The sequence below is a fragment of the Epinephelus fuscoguttatus genome, linkage group LG5 (assembly GCF_011397635.1).
Source record: "Epinephelus fuscoguttatus linkage group LG5, E.fuscoguttatus.final_Chr_v1".
In the NCBI taxonomy this organism is placed as follows: Eukaryota; Metazoa; Chordata; class Actinopteri; order Perciformes; family Serranidae; genus Epinephelus; species Epinephelus fuscoguttatus.
Genome location: NC_064756.1, coordinates 42,598,644 through 42,621,349, shown reverse-complemented (window position 1 = coordinate 42,621,349; position 22,706 = coordinate 42,598,644).

The window sequence follows — 22,706 nt, the reverse complement described above, 5'->3', positions numbered from 1 at the left end:
CTCACACATTCTCCCCCCTCCACACTCAATCCTCACATTTAGGACAGAGTTGTAAGGAAGGTATAAATGGCAATGTAGCAAAAATAAAAAGTAGATAACTGGCCCCAAAATATATTAAAGTAAAGAGGAGTAGTAGTAGTAGTAGTAGTAGTAGTAGTAGTAGTAGTTTAAGAAGTACTTGTTTCTTGACTCATTACTGTTTTTCAGAGTCTTGCTTTCTACAGTACTTGCCATGGCAATTACATAATGAATAAGGCTAGACAAAACTGTGTTTATGGCAAATAAACTATGGTTAAGGAATGATTAGGCAACTAAAATGCTTAGTTAACATGAGGAAAAGATTGTGCTTACAGCTAATAAAGAGGCAAACATTCTATGCAGGTCTATGAAATGTGAACGTCCATCTTCTGTATGAAAGTCTAACATGCTACACACCCATTCACAATGCTGACCTTCACATTCTTAAAGGACTAGTGTGCAGGATTTAGGGGATATATTGGCAGAAATAGAGTATAAAATGATAAGCATGTTTTCTTCAGTGTATAATCACCTGAAAATAAGAATTTTTGTGTTTTTGTTATCGTAGAATGATGCGTTTATATCTACATAGCAGTTCCTCATCTATGGAGATAACCTTGTTACACGGCATGTTTCTACAGTAGTCCAGAATGGACAAACCAAACACTGGTTTAGATAGGGGCCATTTATGTTTTTGCGTCAGCCATCGTATTTAGCAGCCCCTCTGTGACGAGAATGTCTGAAAAGATTTTTTATGTGAAATTGCTTTATTCATTGATTTTATCAGTTTAAATCACCTGGGATCTCATTTATAAACCTTGCATGCACACAAAACGAGGCCTGAAAGAGGCATATGCCACTTCATATGCAAAAGTTGTGATCTATTAAAATAAACTTGATGGGAGAATGTGCGCACCTGTAAGAAAACTGACCCCTGTGTACAAACATTTTGGAGACCTAGGAAATTGGCAAAGCAGATGGTGAGGTGGTGAATTGAAGCCAGATTTCAGAAGAGGAATTATTATACCTATAATGATATCTCTTATACATTAAATTTTGCTTCATATTACAATGTTAGATACACTTTATCATTAACATTCCAGCTGTTTTATTTGTGCTTGTGAGCCATAACTTTTCCATAAGCACCTTTTAATTGAATAAATGATAAGCCAACACAAATCTCATATGGAATTCCACTCATTATTTCATCAGCGTTGTCTGACCATCACATCCCCAACCTCCACAGTGCAGAGGAGAAGGCTGGACTATGTGCTGCTGACAATCGTGGTCAGCTGTGGAGCGCACTGCAGCTGGTGAAATGCACACATCAAAGCATTCAGTAATTGCAAAAAATGTTAATAACCACTTCTAATACTGCAAATAGGCTATATATATATATATCACCAAGTGCGACATTTGTTTTCAAACCATTTTTTTTTCTAAGATCACTGCAGTGAACATGACTGTGCATGCACAGAACACACTGGAGACATCGCTGTGACTACACACACTCTGCGCTGGTGCTGTCCGTGGTGCTTTACACAAGGACCGCCAGGATTACAGCACCCCTCCAAGCGCCGCAGTCCCGCTGGCTGGCGTGGTCGCTGTTGAGATTACATTCATTTTTTATTATTGACAAAATGTTTTTTTAGTGACCGTATGAATGGTTTCGTTTTCAAATAAATATTTGGAAACGAAAATGTATGTTTTGGTGTACTTTTACAGAGTTTTGCAATATGTCCTGTATGTATCAAAATGTATAACTTTCAGCAGCGGTCGGAGGTATAAATGCTCAGAAGTCTAGTGTGTTTCATTTTTGTAACTTATAGGCTTCAGAAAACATACAAGACACATTTTTAGGAAAAGTCATAGGAAGAGAAGCTTGTAGGTTTTATCTACACAGAGTTATCTGCATTATAAAAACCGTCGTGGCAGCTCTAGGACAAGTGCACTTACATTGATCACTTCCATAAAATAAAACGAGAAACTGGATTGAAGATTGAAAAAATTGTTAAAATTAAATTAGGGAACTGATCACAGATGCATTGTGTCTGTGTGTTTTTACATCTATTGTTGCTTTTAATTTGCAGCTATACTTTTAATGAAGCTGACATGTCATGACAGTCAAGCACCCCCCGGGATTCCGGGATTACGGCAGCCAATCAGCGTTGAGCTGCAAGCAACAGGACCCAGCGAAATACCGCTCCAGATGAGATTTCTCATCTCAGGCGATGAGCGAAAAATCACTCTGTCGCTATCACTCGGAGCCCGAGCGATTTTTCTCCCGGACGAATATACGCTCAATCGCCCATTTGCATTGACTTTGTATCTAAACTCGGCGCGAGCGGAAAAAAAAAAAAACAGGTCCAGTGTGAACACACCTTGAGTGTTTTCATTTGTTTTCCACAAGGAAAGTGGATCTTCCTCAGCACTGATTTGTGACATTCTGTCATATAACTGACACTCATCTTTCTGCTTATCACTTGGGGAGAGAAGGACTCCAGGAGCTGAGGTGGCATCACTGCCTTTTTTTTCTCCTTGAATACTTGAAAGCAGCAGTCTTAAGTCACCCTTTGGCTTTTGTAGTGTAATATTTACTGAAGTGGGTATACTGTACCTTTAAGCTGAACTTTAAAGACACGTGTTGAAGCAATGTACTCAGTGCACTGACAAATCACACACTGGTTTATTATTTTATGTATTCTTATGACACACACACTCACTGAGCGTTTAAGTATTGTGGTGGAGAAGTACCTAGGCATCATTTCTAAAAATAGCATGAGGATGGGCTCCGAAGCACTGGTGGAAAGTTAGGGGAATTACAGCTTGTCCTGATATGACCCTGGTAAGAGGAGGCGGTCTTAGATTGTCCAGGAAAACATTACGAGTACAAGTAAAGAGGTGGGGTCTAGGATGAAAGGAGAAAAAGTGAAGGCTCAGCAGAAATATGACACCGTTATGGTGGTAGGATGAAAGGAAAAAAGTGGAAACTCAGCAGAAACGTGACATCATTACGATCTGAGCCAAGTGGGAAGGATTAAGAAAGAGACGACTCAGAAGAAGAAAATCTTCACAATAAATACGAGTGTGCAAACAAAGAAATTTCAGTCTTGCTCCGGAGCTTGACTCATTGAGTTGTGATGTGTTTGTTGCCTGCGAGCACATTAAACTCAGTTGCATCTGATTCTATGTGTCTCCAGTGATTTTTTTTACCTCTGAGTATTTGAGTTTTTGATATCTAGAAGAAAACAACGAAAGTCCGTTTGAGAAGAAAGGAACGAGGTCGCGAGCTTTCTGGCCCAGCTCCCGACCATTGGATTTATGCTTGTACACTTTTTTGATGGCCTGTCTAGGGCCTGTCAACAAAGCATAAAATAGTCAACTTAAGGCAAAGCAAACCCACCACCCCAAAAACAAAACACAAATGGGGTAACGACATTACATAAATGGGATATTAAAATAGCTTAGCATCATATAGTTAACATAAAAGTTACATCTGCATTCTTTATGAACAGATTGCCTTTAAATTTCCAGAGTTTCCCCCAGTTCACATTTCTCCAAGAATGAAAGAAAGGGGTTCCAGGTCTCATGAAATCTGGCTGATTTCTTTTTCACTGTGTATGTTAATTTTTCTAGGACAAGACATGTTGATAGCTCTTTCAGCCAACGACCAACGGAAGGGCTTTTAACATCCTTCCAACAAAGAGAGATCAAGCATCTAGCCTGTACTGGACGTAAGTCAGTCATTTTCTTCTCTTTGCTGTTTAGTGTACAGTCCTCTGGGTACAAATTAAGAATGCAAAGTTCAGGGCAGTCAGGGACTGGGTTCAACGTCATTTGAGGAATACATTTCATGACTTCATTCCAGAACTTTCGTATCTCAGGGCAATTCCACAAGCAGTGAAGTAAGGTGCCTTTTTCTGTATTGCATTTGACACAGATATCAGGAATATTTGGATTCATCTTATTCGGTCTAACTGGACATATGTCCTCATAATCCAGTTGTTCTGGATCAGTTTGAGATGGGTATTTATTGTTAGGAGTTGAGCTCGTGAGCATATATCACTCCAGTCTTCCTCTGAGATATCTTTTTGCAGGTCCTGTATCCACTGGGTTCTCTTATGCTCAGTAGAGTCTTTATGATTTTTAACCAGTATTTTATAGAGTAAGGATATTTGACCCTTGCCAATGCATTTATTCACTGCTAGATTTTCTAGTATGGACAAAGGAGGTTGTGTGTTAGAATGCGTCTGTGAGTAAATGAAACTCCTTAGCTGTAAATATTTGAAGAGGTTTGTCCGTGGTATACCATATTTGTTTTTAAGTTCTTCAAATGGCACCAGTTCGTTCTCCTTGTATAGATCCATAATTTTATAGATGCCTTTTGTTGCCCACATTTTAAAGCCTTAGTCTTTTTTGCCAGGGGAAAAGCTATCATTCCCCCATATTGGTAAAAAGCATGAAAATGAAGTAGATTTGCCCAAAAATGATTGTACATTGTGCCAGACACTAATTGTGTTTATCTCAAAGGGATTGTCAGTGAGCTTTTTTAGTTTTTTGACAGGTGCAGAGTATAAATAAGTGTCAAGTTGTAGGCCTTTGGTGCAGGTTCTTTCGATTTGTACCCGTGGTAAGTAAGGTTCGGGCGAGAACCAGTACATTGCAGCTCTAAGTTGAGCAGCCCAGAAATACCATTGTAAATTGGGTAATTGTAACCCTCCTCTCTCATATGGCAAATAAAGAAGTGATAGTCGCAACCTTGCCCTTCTGTTATTCCAAATAAACTCTGTAAACATTTGCTTCATTTTTGAAAAGAACTGTGATGGTGGGGGTAAAGGGATAGATTGGAATAGATATAACAATTTTGGCCTGAAAACTTTCCAAATGTGTCAGTTAAGTTGGTTAGATTATAAACTGAGTTGCTTAGGTCTGTTAGAAGTAAAAGGGTGTTGTCTGTGTACATTACAATACGATGTTCTATGTCCAATATTCTTATGCCTGAGACTGTGGGGTGTGATCTCACCGCTATTGCAAACGGTTCCATTGCCAAAACAAATAACATTGGGGAGAGAGGGCACCCCTGGCGGGTACCTCTTGAGAGCTTGAAAGGGGATGAGTTTAAATGGTTGGTGGAGACCTCTGCCATTGGGTCAGTATAAAGTATCTCTATCCATTTTCCAAATCGAGATAACACATCAAATAGATATCTCCACTCCACTCCGTCGAATGCTTTTTCAGCATCTAAAGACAGAATGGCAGTATCAGGGGCCCCCTCCCTCGCGTGTATCACATTCAGCACCCTTCTGACATTATGGAAGGCCTGACGGTTTTTCACAAAACCATTCTGATCACACATCCACAACCTCTGCAGCGCAGAGGAGAAGGCTGGACTGTGTGCTGCTGACAATCGTGCTCAGCTGTGGAGCGCACTGCAGCTGGTGATCACAGTCAGAAGCACCGGTTCCAATCTTCTAGCTATGACCTTAGCAATAATCTTAGCATCAGTGTTAAGCAACAAAATAGGTCTATATGATGTGCAATTGGTAGGTGACTTATCAGGTTTCAAGATAAGTGTTATAAGCGCACTCCTCAGGGAATCTGGGAGATGACCCTGTTAAAAGGCCTCTTCATACATTGCTAAAAGAGGTCCTATAAGTTTATCTTAAAATATCTTGTAGATGTCAACTGGGAGACTGTCAGCACCAGCGGTTTTACCTCTCCTCATATTGGTAATGGCATCAGCAATTTCTGAAGCATCCAACTTATCATCCATATACTTTTTAAAATCATCTGTTATAGAAGGAATACAGAGACCATCCAGGAACTCAGTCTGTCTCTCCAAATTTTCTCGGGATTCCGATGTGTATAATCAGTTTACAATAAGTGGTAAAAATTTTGTTAATTTCCTGAGGGTCCGTCGATATTGTCCCATTCTATGTTTGAATTGCATTAATTGCCCTGTCTGCATTCAGTTTCTTAAGACGCCAGGCCAACAATCTTCCTGGTTTTTCACCTTGATCATAGTAACTCAACTCTTCATATTGGGTTCTAAGAGACATTAATTCTTGTTTTATTTTTGTGGAGTCATCTAAAAACGTCTCTCTCTCCAGTTGTCTAATTTTGTGATCAAGCTCAGTCATTTTCAGCTTGAATTTGTTTGTTTTTGAACTGGTATAAGATATTATCATGCCTCTGATGTACGCCTTAAAGGTCTCCCACCTGACAATAGCAGAGGTCTCATCTGCATTTATGTTGAAAAATGTCTCAATTTGCACCTCTAAGAAAAGCAGAAAATTTGAATCGGAAAGCCATCTGGGATGAAATGTCCATCTAGGGGTGGCTTTAACCAGCCGTTTAGCTTTTCTTTTTTTTTTTAAAGATATTTTTGGGGGCATTTTTAGCCTTTATTTGATAGGACAGACAAGCTTAAAAGGGGAGAGAGAGGGAGTGACATGCAGCAAAGGGCCATAGGCTGGAGTCAAACCCAGGCCACTGCGGCAACAGCCTTGTACATGGGGCGCCTGCTCTGTCACTAAACCACCAATGCCCTAGCCCTTTAGCTTTATATATAAGTGAGGTAGGAGAGTGGTCTGATAGTAATATACTGTTATAGTTACAATCCACCACAGAGAGGGACATGGAACTGGAAATAAGAAAATAATCTATGCGTGAGTATGATTTAAAAAGGGGAGAGTAACAGGAAAATTCTAATTTATCAGGGGTCACACAAGTTCAGATCATTTATATACTCTAACAGTTTCTTCCTACTCTGCACATGAGAAGAGTCCACCCCAGATGAACGGTCTAATTTAGGATCTAAAGTGCAGTTGAAGTCACCTGCTATAAGACCTTTCCCTGGGAGAGAAGCTATTAATAAAAATACATTTTCAAAGACTCTGGGGTTATCATCATTTGGGGCATATACATTAATCAAGTTAATCTTTTCATTTATTAATGTGCCTGAAAATCAGGTATCTTCCCCCTATATCACGGATTATGTTGTCCACCTCAAAGGGTACAGATCTATGAATCAGGATCATCACACCTCAGGTGTGTGATAGGTAAGAAGCTGAGATTACTTGACCTGGCCTTGTCCTCTTTATCTTTATCACTTCATCTGACAATGGATGGGTTTCTTGGAGAATTATAACTGATGATTTAAGTTGTTTGAACCTATTAATTACTTGCTTTGTTTTAGCCAACTTAACCAAGCCTCTAACGTTCCGGGACGTGAACGTTAAGTTAGCATTAGAAATCATACAATACAAAATCAAATATAAGAAATAAAAGCCATGCCATAGATGTAATGAAAATAAGCACCGATGTATCTGTAAACTGTAATCTTGTTCTTAAAGTAACTAGATCGTATGTCGTTATCCCACTCTTTAAAATAAAATGTACATTTATAAACCCCTAAATTAATCCCTTCACTATCTCCCTAAATGAGACAGCATACCTTCCCTGGTAACATTAAGAGCGAACTAGGTGCTCAACCGATCCACTAATAACGAGGAGCAGATAAGAACTGGAGAGTCACAAAGTGAACAAACAAGCCCTCCGCTTACAATCAGCTTAATGCAATAAGCGAACAAATTAAATACATGTGTGTATCTGTTTAGTATGTAATTTTAAAACCACGTCTGTAAACAGTACTATAAAGTACAATTTCACCAAAAAGAGTCGGGGCATAACCCATCATTACAAATTAAACACCAGTAGCTGTGAAAAAGCATCAATACAACTTGTATGAAACAGACAGTACCTTTCCTCAATAGGTGAAAAGCAATGTTCCAAGTTGAATGTTCACATCGTCGGCTGCCGCTGAAAAGTTCAGTCACTGACAGTGGTCATCCTGGTGTAATCTCTCATGTCGGGGCCAGCCAGCTAGATTTTCAGTTCGTTAATGAAAGCTTCCACACCCACAGGGTCGGCGAACACATGAGGTTTCCCTTCGTGAAGCAGTCTGAGTTTAGCAGACGTTGTTTAACATCATTAAAATGCTTCCAGTTCGGTGGAGATGTCCTGGAAAAACATGGCATGTTGGCCTTCAAACATAATCTTGCCTTTCTTTCTGGCTGCCTGCATGACTCGGATCTTGTCTTGAAAGTTTAAGAACTTCAAAATGATGACTCGCAGTGTTGTGGATTGTGGCGCCCCTGGCAGCCTGTGAGCTCTTTTGATAATCAGTGGTGTAGGGAAGGTCTCTGCTCCCAGGATGTCAGGTAAACACTTTTCCAGAAAAGCAGTTGCATTGCCTTGTTCAACTTTCTCCGGGAGATTTACCAGTCTAAAATTGGAATGGCGGTTCCTGTTTTCCAGATCATCTATTTTGGAGGTGAGCTCACACACCTGTTTCTCCAGTGCCGCGACTTTGGTTTTCTCACCGGCAAGAGCATCCTCCATGTCACCGATCCGGTCCTCTGCTTGCCCCAGTCTCCCTGAAAAGTCTTTGAAGTCCGACTTAATCCCATTTATTGCTGCTAGAACTCAGCAGTCAAATTTGGAGCCAAAGTCGTTTTTCAGTGGCGATTGCTTCCAAAATCCCTGCTGCTCCTGGAGCTTGCATGTCAGTAGTTATCATGCTAGCATCTTCCCCTGTTTCCTCAAGTTGGTCTGTCTTGTTCTGAGCCTTTTTCTGATTGCCCGAGGCAGTTTTGGATGGTCTGGATGACATATCTTGGTTACGGATACACTTAACTTTAGTTTGGAAAAAGTACGTGTTCACTTTTAACACAGGATAATTTCAATTTAGCCGATATTGACAGAGAGAGTAAAGTTGCAACCAGTGTTCTTTTGGTGTTCTCTCTCTCCTCCAAAGAACACCGGGCGGCGGGGGGTGTGACCAGCCTGGCAATCCGATTTGCCAGGCTGGTCACACCTCTGGGATACTACCAGCTGATAAAGACACGTCATGACGCACGTCAGATGATGCTTCTGAAGAAGACTGCAGTGACAGTCGAAACATGTCAAGGTAAACTACATCTCCTTAAAAACGTATTGTCTGAAAAAAAGAAACCTTTCTACACTGAATCTAGTTTGAGTAGACAAAATGAACCTATTTACACACAAAATTCTAATTAGTGTTTTCTTCAGTACAGGTGAACGTTTGTGCCAAATTTGAAGAAATTCCCTCCAGGTGTTTTTGAGATATCACATTCCCAAGAATGAGACAAACAAGGTCACAGTGACCTTGACCACCAACCTTTAACCACCAAAATCAGTTAATCACTGAGTCCACATGGACATTTGTGCCAAATCTGAAAAAAATCCCTCAAGGTATTCTCGAGATATGATGTTCATGAGAATGAGACAGACAAGGTCACAGACCTTGACCTTTAACCTATGACCACCAAAAATTAATCACTTCATGGCTTAGGTCCAAATAAACATTTGTGCCAAATTTGAAGAAATTATCTTGAGGTGTTCTTGAGATATCTCATTCACAAGCACGCGATAGATGGGCGGACAACCCGAAAAAATAATGCATCCAGTCATGAAAAAAATACAGATTATTTGTGTGTGAACAGGATCATTAAGATGTCAGTTCACACAGTGTGATTTTGAAACATCGTTATAGTCCATTAAACATCTAAAACAGGCTCATATTAGTACAGATGAGAGTTTGCATACATTTATATTCTACACTCATAAAGACCATTTCAGTGATTATTGTGCACAAGCTAGGATGTCTCTTTCCTCTGCTAGGTCATTCCCAATAAAAATGAAGTGTACTGACATACCTTTCAGTGTACTTCATATTCACTGTAAGCAGTTATCTCTAATTTTCAGGTAGACCATGTCAAACATTTTGTAATGAGCTAATGTTTTTGTGTGACAGTAAAGTTGTTAAATATTTTTATCAACCTCTTAAGAATTTGACAGCTCATCCGTGCTTCCTCCCAGGGTTTTATCAGATGAATAGGGTATATAAACAACTGTTGTATTTGCTGTGTTTAAGTGGTTTACTCATATGACCTGTGGTTAGAAAGCAACGCTGCTTGCCGTTCCATTGCTGCAGGTATTTCAAGATACAACCACCACAGCAATTTAATAAATGCTTCTGTCAGACAAAAACAAACAATTATAACTCACCTATGAAGTGTTTTTATAATCCATGGATCAATATTATGCCAACAAATCTGCTGCTCATACAATCCTCACACATGCCCAAAGGTCCACATGATTTAAATCCACCCAAAAATTTAGTCTAAACCAATTATTGCATTCACAGATATCCACAAACTACTGTACTGTTAGGAAATTTCAATTGTTCATATTTCTCCTCTTACTTTATGCATAACTCCTGTTTGCATGTATGGGTACGTCCCAAGTTCCTTAAAATTACTGCTAACCACCTAACCTAGCCACCTTACCTAACTGTTTAGTCCCTCCCACTTAGGAAAACATGCAAGGAGTCAGGAGTTAGGAGTGAGGAGTGAGCATCGCTGATAAGAGACATGAGACGGCCTTACTCTGAAGCGTCATGTAACGCAACGTCCTTTTCTGATGATGGCGGCACAGCTGGATCTGCTGCATAATGGAACAAGCGTTTGGCGTACATCCCAAGTCACATTATATTCGCTGATCAAAGCCTCACAGGGCTTTACAGCATACAACATCCCTCTGTCCTTAGGACCCTCACAGCTGACCAGAAAAAATTCCCCCAAAAAACCCTTTAACGGGGGAAAAACGGTAGAAACCTCAGGAAGAGCAACTGAGGAGGGATCCCTCTTCCAGGACGGACAGACGTGTCATAGATTTCGTACAGAACAGATCAGCATAATAAATTAACAGTAATCCATATGACACAATGAGACAGAGAGCGAGACAGAGAGACAGAGACAGAGAGAGATGCAGGACAGACGGTAATGACAGTAGCTTACAACAACATTAATGAAAGTAATAATTCATTCATTCATTCATTCATTCATTCATCTTCTAACAGCTTCATCCTCTTGAGGGTCGCGGGGGGGCTGGAGCCTATCCCAGCTAACATCGGGTGAGAGGCAGGGTACACCCTGGACAGGTCGCCAGACTATCGCAGGGCTGACACATAGAGACAGACACGCTCACATTCACACCTACGGATAATGTAGAGTTATCAATTAACCTAGTCCCCAATGTGCATGTCTTTGGACTGTGGGACTTGCTGTGAGGTGACAGTGCTAACCACCACACCACCGTGCCGCCCAAGTAATAATATTAAGTAATATTAATATTAACTAGAACTGTACGCAGTTATGAACGGGGGCCAAGCCTCCCCGTGCAACTCGGCCCCCGTGCCCCACGGAGCCCACGGAAATCGTCCCCGAAGCACGACGGGCTCAGGGCGAGCGCAGGGACGTGGGCCAACATCCGAGCAGCGGTATTTGCTGTAATGGGAAATGTGCCAGAAGTGTGAAAGGCTGAATGTGTGGCAATTTGGATTTATTGTAATAAATCACGCCCACTTTGACCAATTATTACTTAACTTTATGTACGGCCTCAGGAGTGACCCCACATCACACTCACCAAATTTTGTTCAAATCTTGTACTTGAGACTTGATGTTTGTGGGTTGTTTGTGTGGCCTCCCATTAACCGATTTGCACCAAATTTGGCACAGAGCCTCTGGATGACCTCCAGAACAAGTGAATTAAGTTTGATGTTAAAAGCATTTACTTTGACCAAAATATGAAACAATATGTGTTTTTTAGTTAGCAAAAAAGTTTGTTTGGTTATAATTAGCGCATTTTTTGGAGTGCCAAAATTCTTTTGATAACTTTTGATCGGACACATCTGGAGATTCTATGTGCAAAGTTTCACACAGATGGCGCTTAAACTATAGGAGTAGTTCGAAAAAGTAGGTTTTGGATGTGTGGTGACTTAGGAAGGGAAAATTGCAGCAGAAGTGGGCGGGGCCTATGTCAGAAAACCAACCTCTATTCAGGAAATACATTGCATTGATGTCCATGAATGTGTTGTTTAAAATGTGGAAGTTACAGGCAAAATCAGATTTGCATCTGTTATAGCGACACCTATAGGCCGATTTGCACCAAATTTGGCATAGAGCCTCTTTCTGACCTCGGGAACAAGTGACTTAAGTTTGATGTTGAAAGCATTTATTTTGACCAAAATATGAAACAATATGTGTTTTTTAGCTAGCAAAAAAATAGTTTGATTATAACTAGCACATTTTTTGGAGTGCCAACATTCTTTTGATAACTTTTGATCAGACACATCTGGAGATTCTATGTGCAAAGTTTCATGCAGGTGGTGCTTAAACTGTGGGAGGAGTTCGAAAAAGTAGGTTTTGGACATGTGGTGAATTAGCAAAAACAATGTGCAGCAGAAGTGGGCGGGGCCTGTGTCAGAAAACCCAGCTCTATTCAGGGAACACATGGATATAATGTTTATGAATGTGTCATTTAAAATGTGGAAGTTACACGCAAAAACGCGTTTGCATCCATTATAGCACCACCTAGTGGAGCCTATGCACAATTTTTGGTATGGAAAATCTGCGTCCCATTCTATATGTACCCTATAAATTTCACAGCCCTCAGCATAATAGTTCAGCTGTAGTAAATGTTTGTTGTTTATCCTATAATAAGCCACGCCCACATTGACCAGTCATGACCACTTTCAATATATGGCCTCAGGAATGGCCCTACATCCTGCTGACTGAATTTCGTAGAAATGGGTGTAGCCGTTTAAGAGATATAAACTTCCCATATTTGTAGAGCCTCCTAGTGGCCAATATTCGCCAAATTCGGCTCATACCTTCACAGTGTCATGCCAACTAAGGATCTGAGATTTGGTGTTGATATGATTAAGTTTGACTGAGATATGCAACAGTTTACATTTTTATAGCTAGCTACACAAATTTGTTCATTAATAATTTGCGGAATTTTTGACGGAGCAAAATTATTTTGATAATTTTTGATCAGGTCCAGGTGAAGATTGTACGTGCCAAGTTTCACGCAGATCAGACAAAATGCCAAGGAGGAGTTCAAAAAAGTAGGTTTTCCAGTTTTTGCGATTTTGCGAAAAGAAAAAAAAATTATAGGCAGAAGTGGGTGTGGCCAATTGCAAAGTGTTTCAGATCTATTCAGAGAATCTGGGGATATAACATTTTTGAATGTACGACATACGGTGTGGGAGTTATAGGTGCGTTGACCTTGGTTATAGTGCCCCCTGGACATATGTAGTTTTTTGCGTCTGAGGTACGTGCAGGGGTCTGGACCAACCCTCCAAATTGCACCACCCTCTCTTGTACGGTTTAGCCTGCTGCACCACTTTTATCAACGGAAGAATAAAAATAGAGAAAAAACTATAAAAATCTTTACAAAAACAATACGGTTCCTAGCACCGCTGGTCCTAGGAAACGTGTCTGCTTGCATATGCGTTCCCCGAGGCCCCTCGGACTTGGCTCCCTAATAATTAATAACATTATTCCACTTACATGACATGCAGGACAATTAATAATGGGCAAATGTGTGTGTGTGTGTGTGTGTGTGTGTGTGTGTGTGTGTGTGTGCGCGTGTGGTGTTATATCAACACGTGTGATTCTGGACATGAGCAGCTGCACATCACCGACAGTCCGTTGAACAACAGGTTGTGAATGAAATAAACTTAATTACAACATGACAGTCTTGCAGGAAATATCATTAACGTTACTCTTTGTAGTCACGTAGGCATGTGAATTACAACGTTTCATTCCAAAGAATGCATGTAACGGGTACACTTGCGCTGTTCCTCCGCCATCTCGTTCAAATGAGCCAGATGTAGGGGGCGGGTATTTATACGTCAGGGCCTCAAGCTGAAAAAGACTTCCTGTTAGGAACCTCTCGTGTTACCTTACTCATCGCACCTAACAGTTCCCTCCTAACTCCTAATGCTAACTCCTTACTGGCAGGAATAAGAGACATGAGACGGCCTTAAAGATGGCGGACCTCGAACGACTTCCGGTTCAAGTAAGGAGTTAGGAGTTAGCAGTATAAAATAAGAGACTTGGGACGTACCCTATGTTTGCTGAATCCTCACCATCAAAATGGTGGCTGAACTCTGACATTTTGATTGACACCTCACTTGAGCCAATAGGAGCTTCCATGCCTGCCCCATTGCCTGTAATAGCTAACGAGAGCCTGTGTTGAGAGGAAGGGCCTGCCACACTACCTCATGTTACAGAGCCAATGAATAGTTATATCGATTCAATCATCAACGATCGATTACATCAATGCAAAATGAAAACATCAATCTATATCCTTATCTTTAGGATACCCTTTTAACGCTGTGTCACCATCAAACAGCAGCAGCAGCTGAGAGAAAGACAATGAGGATAACTTTATTTATCAGCATAAGTCCGCAGTGTGGACATGTTTTGCATTGCGGAGAAAATACAGTTCAACAGACAGAATGCATGCTGTATGTAAACAATGGCGTTAGGTGATAAAACACAACATACCTGCATGGATTGACATCTCACTCTGCTAACTTCCCACTATACAGCAACATTAGCCGCTCAGTTTCAACAATGTTGGGCTGAAATAAATGTGCATGCAGGCTGAAATTCAAACTTGCTGTTCTGTTGGAAGATGTAGTGACTTAAACCAACCGTGAGCAAGAGCAATAATAATGTTACATGTAATTTGTTCAGCAATGAGTAGAGGAAAAAAGTCTGCTAGAAGCTAAGCTAATTTATGCAACGTAAACATGCTTAAGCTAATAATGTGTGACTAGCAAAAACAATTGTTTTGTCTTTAAACCTTGACACTTATTACTGAGCTGAATTTGATACTTTAGTTGAATGATCTTGTTGTGTTATGGCTGTTTGGAGAAGTTTGCCTTCAGAGCTTCAGACCAAAAGTAAACTTTACTGCACTCATTATTTATGTGTTGTTTTTACATTTTGTGGCCAAAAGCAAAAAAAGAACGGGATGGCAGCTTCACTGTAACCAATTGTTTTAAATGGGCAAATGATATTGTCTCCTATTGATCGCAGGCTCCTGAATCACATTGAATTGAAATTGTATCATGGCAGACTTTGTTATATAGGCAAATATCGTATCTTTGTCCAAAGAATTGATACAATGTCGTATGTGATGAAACTGGGGATTTACACCCTTTATGGCTTATGGGTTTTGTATTCAGTGACACTCCTCACCTCCAGAGGAGTTTTTAGCTCTTTGTTGGCATTACAGACTGTTATAAATGTACATTAATGATAAACAGATGGCTCCACTGTTGTCTTAAGGGAAACAAAAACAGTTTTTCAATTTAGGTTTTCCAGAAGTGTTTTTATATACAGTAAGCTCGTAAATAGAAATTTCTGCCTGTGTTGATTGGTTTTTCACTCATAGTCGCACATTCAGTACATTGTTTTAACCACTTTATATAAAAACCACAAGGAACAAACCTTAGAAAAACATGCATAAAATGTTTATTTTCTATGATAATATCTACTTTGAATTTAGACTAGGTAAAACTTCATGATATGATCCCATTGTGTTTTCCAGCTAATATCTATATAGAAAATATTCAGGCAAAGATGAAAAAAAGAACAACTTTTGTGTCACTGTGTTGAAACTTCTACAACTCTGTGACAGGAGTCCTTACAGTAATTGTGACTGCTGGGGAAAAACTTCAGTGTTACCGCTCAAATGAGACCATGTATGTACATGTACTAAAGATGGAACAATAGCAGCTTTGAGTTTACTTTCGGTATGCCTTGGGTAGGCGCTTTAGGTGAATTTTACAAGGAATGTATAAGTAAATAATAGATCTAAAAAAAATATACATAAAATACATCACATAATGACTGAAGGACATCCTGAGGACCAAAGAAAATGCCTTTAACTGGGACAAGTGACCTTGAGTCTTTAAGTTTTTCAGTTCCATCCTAAAGCCTTAAGACTGTGTGTCACCTACAAACTCTCAGAGCTGTTGGAGGCCATGCCAAACATCTGCTCTGTGTGTGTGTGTGTGTGTGTGTTTGAGGGGGGGGGTCTGTTATAGACTTTTATGAAGTGCTCAAAGTGTCCTTGAAGGACAGCAGAGTGAGTCCTGAGATGTAATCTTTCTTTGCTGATCAATACTCAATCTAATATTTTGATATGTGTGCGGAATGTGCTCTGCATTTTCTCTTTCATTCACTCTCTGACTTCAGAGAGCAGACAAAGTCATTCATGTTTGATTGGTTATATGCAACCTTTCTTCACTCTAATTGTATCACAAACTATAAACCTATTAAGAAAGGTGATTCCAGTAGGCATGTGCAGTATATTTATTTGTCAGACTGGCACCTCATTAAAGGGACATTGTGTAACATTTTCAGTTGTTTATTGGCAAAAATTGATGTCTGCATTCATAAATATGTCATCACGTGTATTATTACCTCCACCAATAATCTGACTTATTCTCGTAAAAGGAGAATTTTGGATTCGTTTGTACATTGTGTGGGTAAGTCGTCTGAGGTGTTCCATAACGTTTCGCCATCTTGAGAATACACCCGCCAGCAAGGGACATACAGCACCGCCTTCGGCGTTTTCGTTGAGAGCTAGGCCAGCACTGCGTGACTGAGGAGCCGAAGGAGAGGAGCAAGAGGCACTTCGCTACTACCCTGGCAAATCTGAGACAAAGTCCCACTCTTTGAGCATAATGCAGGATCATGCATATGCAGCATCATGGGAGATGGAATCCTTGTCGCCAAGAAAGCGCAAAAGGGAATAGAAAAGGCAGCGTGACTGGCGAATTAAAAAAACGAAGGCCCACATTGGGGTAGCCTTTCCCAGGTAGAGAGAGCTGCTGAGGGAGAATGGTAATGCAATCACAGGCCAGCGCTAACAGCGGCTAACAGCGGCGCAGTGATGCGAGGAGAGGGATGAGGCTGTTAGCTACTGGCCGCTAACAGTGGCTAACAGCGGCGCTGGCCTGTGATTGCATTACCATTCTCCTTCAGCAGCTCTCTCTACCTGGGAAAGGCTACCCCAATGTGGGCCTTCGTTTTTTTAATTCGCCGGTCGCTAACAGCCTCATCCCTCTCCTCGCATCACTGCGCCGCTGTTAGCCACTGTTAGCGACCAGTCGCTAACAGCCTCATCCCTCTCCTCGCATCACTGCGCCGCTGTTAGCTGTTAGCCGCTGTTAGCCGCTGTTAGCGCTGGCCTGTGATTGTATTACCTTTCTCCTTCAGCAGTTCTCTCCACCTGCGAAAGGCAACCCCAATGCTGACCCTTGTTTTTTTAATTCGCCGGTCACGCTGCCTTTTCTATTCCCTTGTGCACTTTCTTGGCGACGAGGATTCCGTCTCCCGTGATGCTGCATAATACATGATCCTGCATTATGCTCAAAGAGTGGGACTTTGTTATGCGGCAGTAGTGCTGCTGGCCACTAACAGCTGTTAGCGGCGCAGTAATGCGAGGAGAGGGATGAGGTGTGTGAGGTTGAGCCACTTGTCAGTTGTCAAAAGACAAGACGTGATTGGTTTGTTTCGATTTAGACCCGCCCCAACAGTCCTACGTTGTAAACACAGCCAGCATGGTGAGGAGGGGGTTTGTCAACTCACATCGCGTGTGTCTGTGTAGGAGCCTGAATGAATACTCCATGTAGCATCGGATGACATGGTTTCATCAGTGTTATTATAATACGTGTTTGAAACAGTGAGGCGCTAGAGTGCGCCATCTGTTTGAATACAATATATGATTTCAACGTTAGATGAGAGAAATTCCTACACACTGTGGCTTTAAGACATTATATAAGGGATAATGTACAGTGAGCAGGTCATTACTGTGGAATGAACCCTGACAGGTTGATGCAGGATCTTGCCGCAAATTAGGGGTCTTTCACAAAAAACATGTCATGCTAGAGGAGTATCTTCACATTTCCTTCATTAATATGTTTGGTTTTACTTGGTTTAGAGATGTTGACATTATTGTCTGGACAGCTGTGTCACAGTTGTACTGTCCCTATATGAATTTGTTTTCTGAATCCTTCCATCAGTGTCAAACACATGTAGTGTTTAAGAGGTCCATCAATCAGGCCAATAACTTAGGTGGACACCTAATGGAGCTATGGAGGAGCGAGGGCTGGATCTAACTCCCCCAAAACTGAGATTGAACTTCAGTGTTGGCCTCTTTTTTCTGACTTGGAGGTTACCAATTGTGCTCCCATTGCAAAGAATTAAAAAAAAACAAAACAAAAAAAACTACACTGGCCTCAGGAAAAATGCTGAGCTGTCCTTGCAGCTGCACATGCTAACATCTTTCATGTGTTGTTGTTTTTCTGTGCTAGTAAGCGTAAACAATTTATGTGTAGATGCAGAAGGCATTGGCTAAAATGCAATCTTGGAAACCATTTGCCATCATCTGATTACAATTTAGATTTTTATTCTCTCCCTTTTTTTTTTTTTTTTTTTTTAAAAAGGTGCATTCATAAGCAGATATCTGTTTATAGAGATGAGCAGCAATAAGCAGTGCATGGAAGAGGAAGTCTGGGCCTGGATATTCACTTTCTACACCAGAACCCCCATAATATTGGCTTTGGTGTAAGATTGATAACCGAAGGGTTACAAAAATTGGTACAATGCTGCTGTTTGCCAGCAGCTGCATATGGCAGTAAGGAATTGACTGGTGGGAGATTGAGATATGGAAGTGGAAGGGGGTTGATATATTGCTGATATTCCCCATTTGACACTAAAACAAGAATGGCACGCCACCAGTACGCCAGTGGACAGTAAAATTAGAGTGATAAGCCTTTTGCAAGTTGATCACAGCATCAGCACATCATAATAATCAGCAGCATATGTGAGTAAGAATTGACAAATGCTGACTAGAATAGGTATATGAGAGTGAAACATGAGTGACCAACCTGGTCTCACTCCTAAGCCATCAAATACTGACACTTAGACAGTGACTTCTGGCGTCAGACACCTACGAAAAAAGCTGTCCTTTCATGTTTGAATGATATACAGCCAGTCACCTTTTATTGTGGCAAACAACGTAAATTAACTCAACCATGTGCTTTTGTTGCCTAACTACATCGGTATGTTGGCTAAGTGTAACCATATGCGTTTGTTGTTGAAGGAACGTCAATCTACGGTGTTGTACTGACATGGTGCGTTTATTTTGAAAGAGACTGTTCGCAAACTTTGTGTTTCCTGTGAAAACCGAAGTGTATTTTGAGTTGACACAGCGTCCGAGAACTGCAACAACCAGCACACCCAGGGTATCTTGCAAGCCATATCTCAACGTGGGAAATTCCACAAACAAACACCGATGTTTAGCAAGGTCAGAGTGAGAATGTGTTGGAGTGACATATCATTTAGAAGATCCACAAGCCGGTAAAACGGCTGCAACATATCAAAAACCAACAGAGACATTCCACTCACAATTAATACCAAGAGCAGCATACCATCAGCAACTTTTCCATTTCAGCCTCAGTCCTGCTGGACATGTAAATAACCTGTTTGCTAATGTTTACAGCAGATAACCTGCAGCTTTAAGGCAGTTCATTAACTTCAGCTTGCTTCAAACATGGTCGGTATTATTTATCACAAATTAATTCATTTAGTATAACATTAACAGTACACCACCTTTACACTGGGCTGCTTTTCAAGCATTTTACTACACCATCTGCAAATTAGCATAGCTGCAGCAGTAGGTGGCATTGTACACAGTGGCCTATATAGTAAGGTGATAAAAATGCATGCACACATTTCACAAATAACAAGGGGAAAAAACTCCATCAGAAATCAGTTCATCTGAATGCACTGGCATCTGGTTATTGACTATAAATGGACATGAAATTCTTCCTCCATACACACTTCTAGATACTTGGAATTAATTAAGGATCCATTGTCAGGTGGTAGTAGATGAATTCTTCTCTGTAACATTTCATATTTGGGAAATGTGTAGGGGTCGGTCTCATGCAGTTTTCTCTTCACGGGTCAAATACGTTTTGCTCTTCATCTGCAGCTCCCTGCCTGCAGTGTAGTCCCACTGACAAGCAAAAGCCAGCAGGAGGCAACCAGAGGTGAGGTCAGATCATCTGTGGAGCTGGTAAGTGATAGTGAATTCTCCCTCACTGTGGCTCTTCTATAGGGAAACATCCCCAAACAGCAGGCAGGTGGCTGCTCAGCTTCACCTCTCATACAGCATCAGCTCAGTGGCTCAGGATGTCAGAAGTTGCTGTGCTGCCTCAGCACTTCCAGGATGGGGAAATGGCAATTTCAGGCAATTCTCTTGGGTGTTAATACCTTATATTTCACTTCTGTCTGGAATGAAATGAAAAAATCTCCCCTCCCTTAAACAGCCACAGCCTTTCTCTGTTTGAATTAGTTTAAAAATGAAACATAAATTATTCCAAGCCATCGTCCTTCTCTTCTTCCTCCTGGCCTGTTTTTCTAGAAATCCCTCTTCGACTGGTGAAATATTGCAGATTACTGTCTGCAACCTTTGTACTTTCTTAATCAAAACTACTTGAGGCCATTCAGTATTCATGAGCTGAATGATGGAAATTGGCCTTTCAGCCTCTATAGCACATCTCTGCTGGCAAGGAGGGAGAGGTGAGGAAAGACAGACTGAGATGATGGAAGGAGGGAGCAATGGTGGAGAGGCGAACGTACCTATTCCCCAGAGAGAGATAGTGACAAGAAGATGCTGTAAAAACATGCAATGCCTTCAATGTTTTCTCCTGGCTGCCTTGCAACCTAGCTCATTACCCTTCCAAATGTGGCTGCTGTTTCCCTCTTCCCCCTCGGGCTTCTTGGCTGACAGTCCATCTTGATTTTTGGCTGACTCTCTGACCTTGTGTCAAGCAAACGTCTGACAGCCCCTCTGAACTGTCATCTGCTTTGGAGGGCGAGCTGCTCGATAGTGGTTCTTTTTCACCATGAGGTAAGAGACCATGGGAAAACAGCCCGATCTGCAGGCCTGAGGTCACTGCCTGTAGCAGGGCTGCACTTCGACGGGGAACCCTGAATGATGCACTGAGCCCAGAGCTGTTTTCAATGGGCCTGAAAACATCTAGTGATGCTCAGGCTTCCCACCAGGCTGGTTTTAAGTTGAAAAACAGACTGTTTTCTCCTTCCTGCCACTGTCTATAAACAAGACAAGAGCCAGAGTTCTGTGAAGTTACTTGATTGATGGAAGTAAATCTCACATGAGCAAGTCATAAACAGGTCTCAAGTCTTAGCCTTCGAGTCTCAAGTTACTGTGGTAAGAATCAAGCAAACAGCAGACCCCCAAATTCTCCCCAAAACGCTAAAAGTAGGTATAAAAACATGTCTAATTTGTGTGAACTGACCCTTTAAGAATCAAAATGACTGACCAGCCAACACATTCTTGCTCCAACCTCGTCACTTATCGACGCTTGGTCATGGACTTTCCACATCGACATATGACACGCAAGGTACCCTGGGTGTGTTGTGTTCTGGGATGCTGTGTCAACTTCAGTCTGTTACATGCATTGTCTGTTTTCAAAATACACTTTTGTTTTTTACAGGAAATGTACAGTTTGTATACAGTCTTTCAACGTAAACGCACAACATCAGTACAACACCGTAGATTGACGTTCCTTAAACAACAAATGCACATGGTTACATTTAGCCAACACATGGATGTGGTAAGCACATGGTTGGGTGTAGGAAAAAAGGAGCCTCCCAGGTGCCCAAGTGATTGGACAAGTTGGTTAAAAAAGCTGGCTCAGTGCTCGGCAGGAGACTGGACCCACTAAGAACTGTGGTGGAGAGGAGCACATTAAACAAACTGAAAGCTCTAATGGACAATAGCAGACACCCTCTCCACAGCCTCCTGGAGCGACAGAGGAGCAGCTGCAGCAGTCGGCTCATCTCACTGCCATGCAGAACAGAATGTTTTAGAAGATCCTTCATCCCCACAGTAATAAGACTGTTTAACACCTCCTGAATCCAGTCACACACACACTTACACACATCACATTAGCCACAACTGGACTGGACTGTGAAATGGACAATTTTATTTTAATTAAATTTTAATTAAATTTTTAATTTCAATTTTTGCACATTTATGCACTTATTTTAACTTATTTTATTTGATGTCTATTTTAATACCACTGTGTTGTTGTTGTTGATGAAGGGAAGTGTGGTTGTTGTTTTTTGTCTTTTTCGTCTTTTATGAGCTGCCGAACAGTTGAATTTTTCCTTTGGGGATGAATGAAGTTCTCTCTATTCTATTCTATTCTATTCTATTCTATTCTATTCTATTCTATTCCAGAAGTAAATCTTGATGCCACTATCAACCTTATAGATTTTACACTGGGTTAATTAGGAAAATTTAATGGGATGATGTTAAAGTTTGGGTAACATAAAATGGAAAGCGAGCATGATTTTCTAGAGCAAACCAAATGGAACCCAGGCCAGTAGCTGTTGAGATAATTTTGCCCATTTAGACTATCTGACATGGCAGTCTTTAAAAGCACCTCATCCCTCAAACAACAGAAGACCACATCTAAAGGCATCCACTTTAAGATACTTTGTTTATATGTTTTCAAACCATCAAAATATTGTGTAGTTGTGATAAGTTGGTGTAAATGCAGCAAACAAATGGGACCATGGGTGAGATCAGACTGAAACGATTTACAGTTTAAACCATTTTATTACATTATATTATCAAGAAATCAAGTAAAATGTCAAACATTCTGTGTCCAGCTTCTCCAGTCTTGTATTTTCTGTTTTATA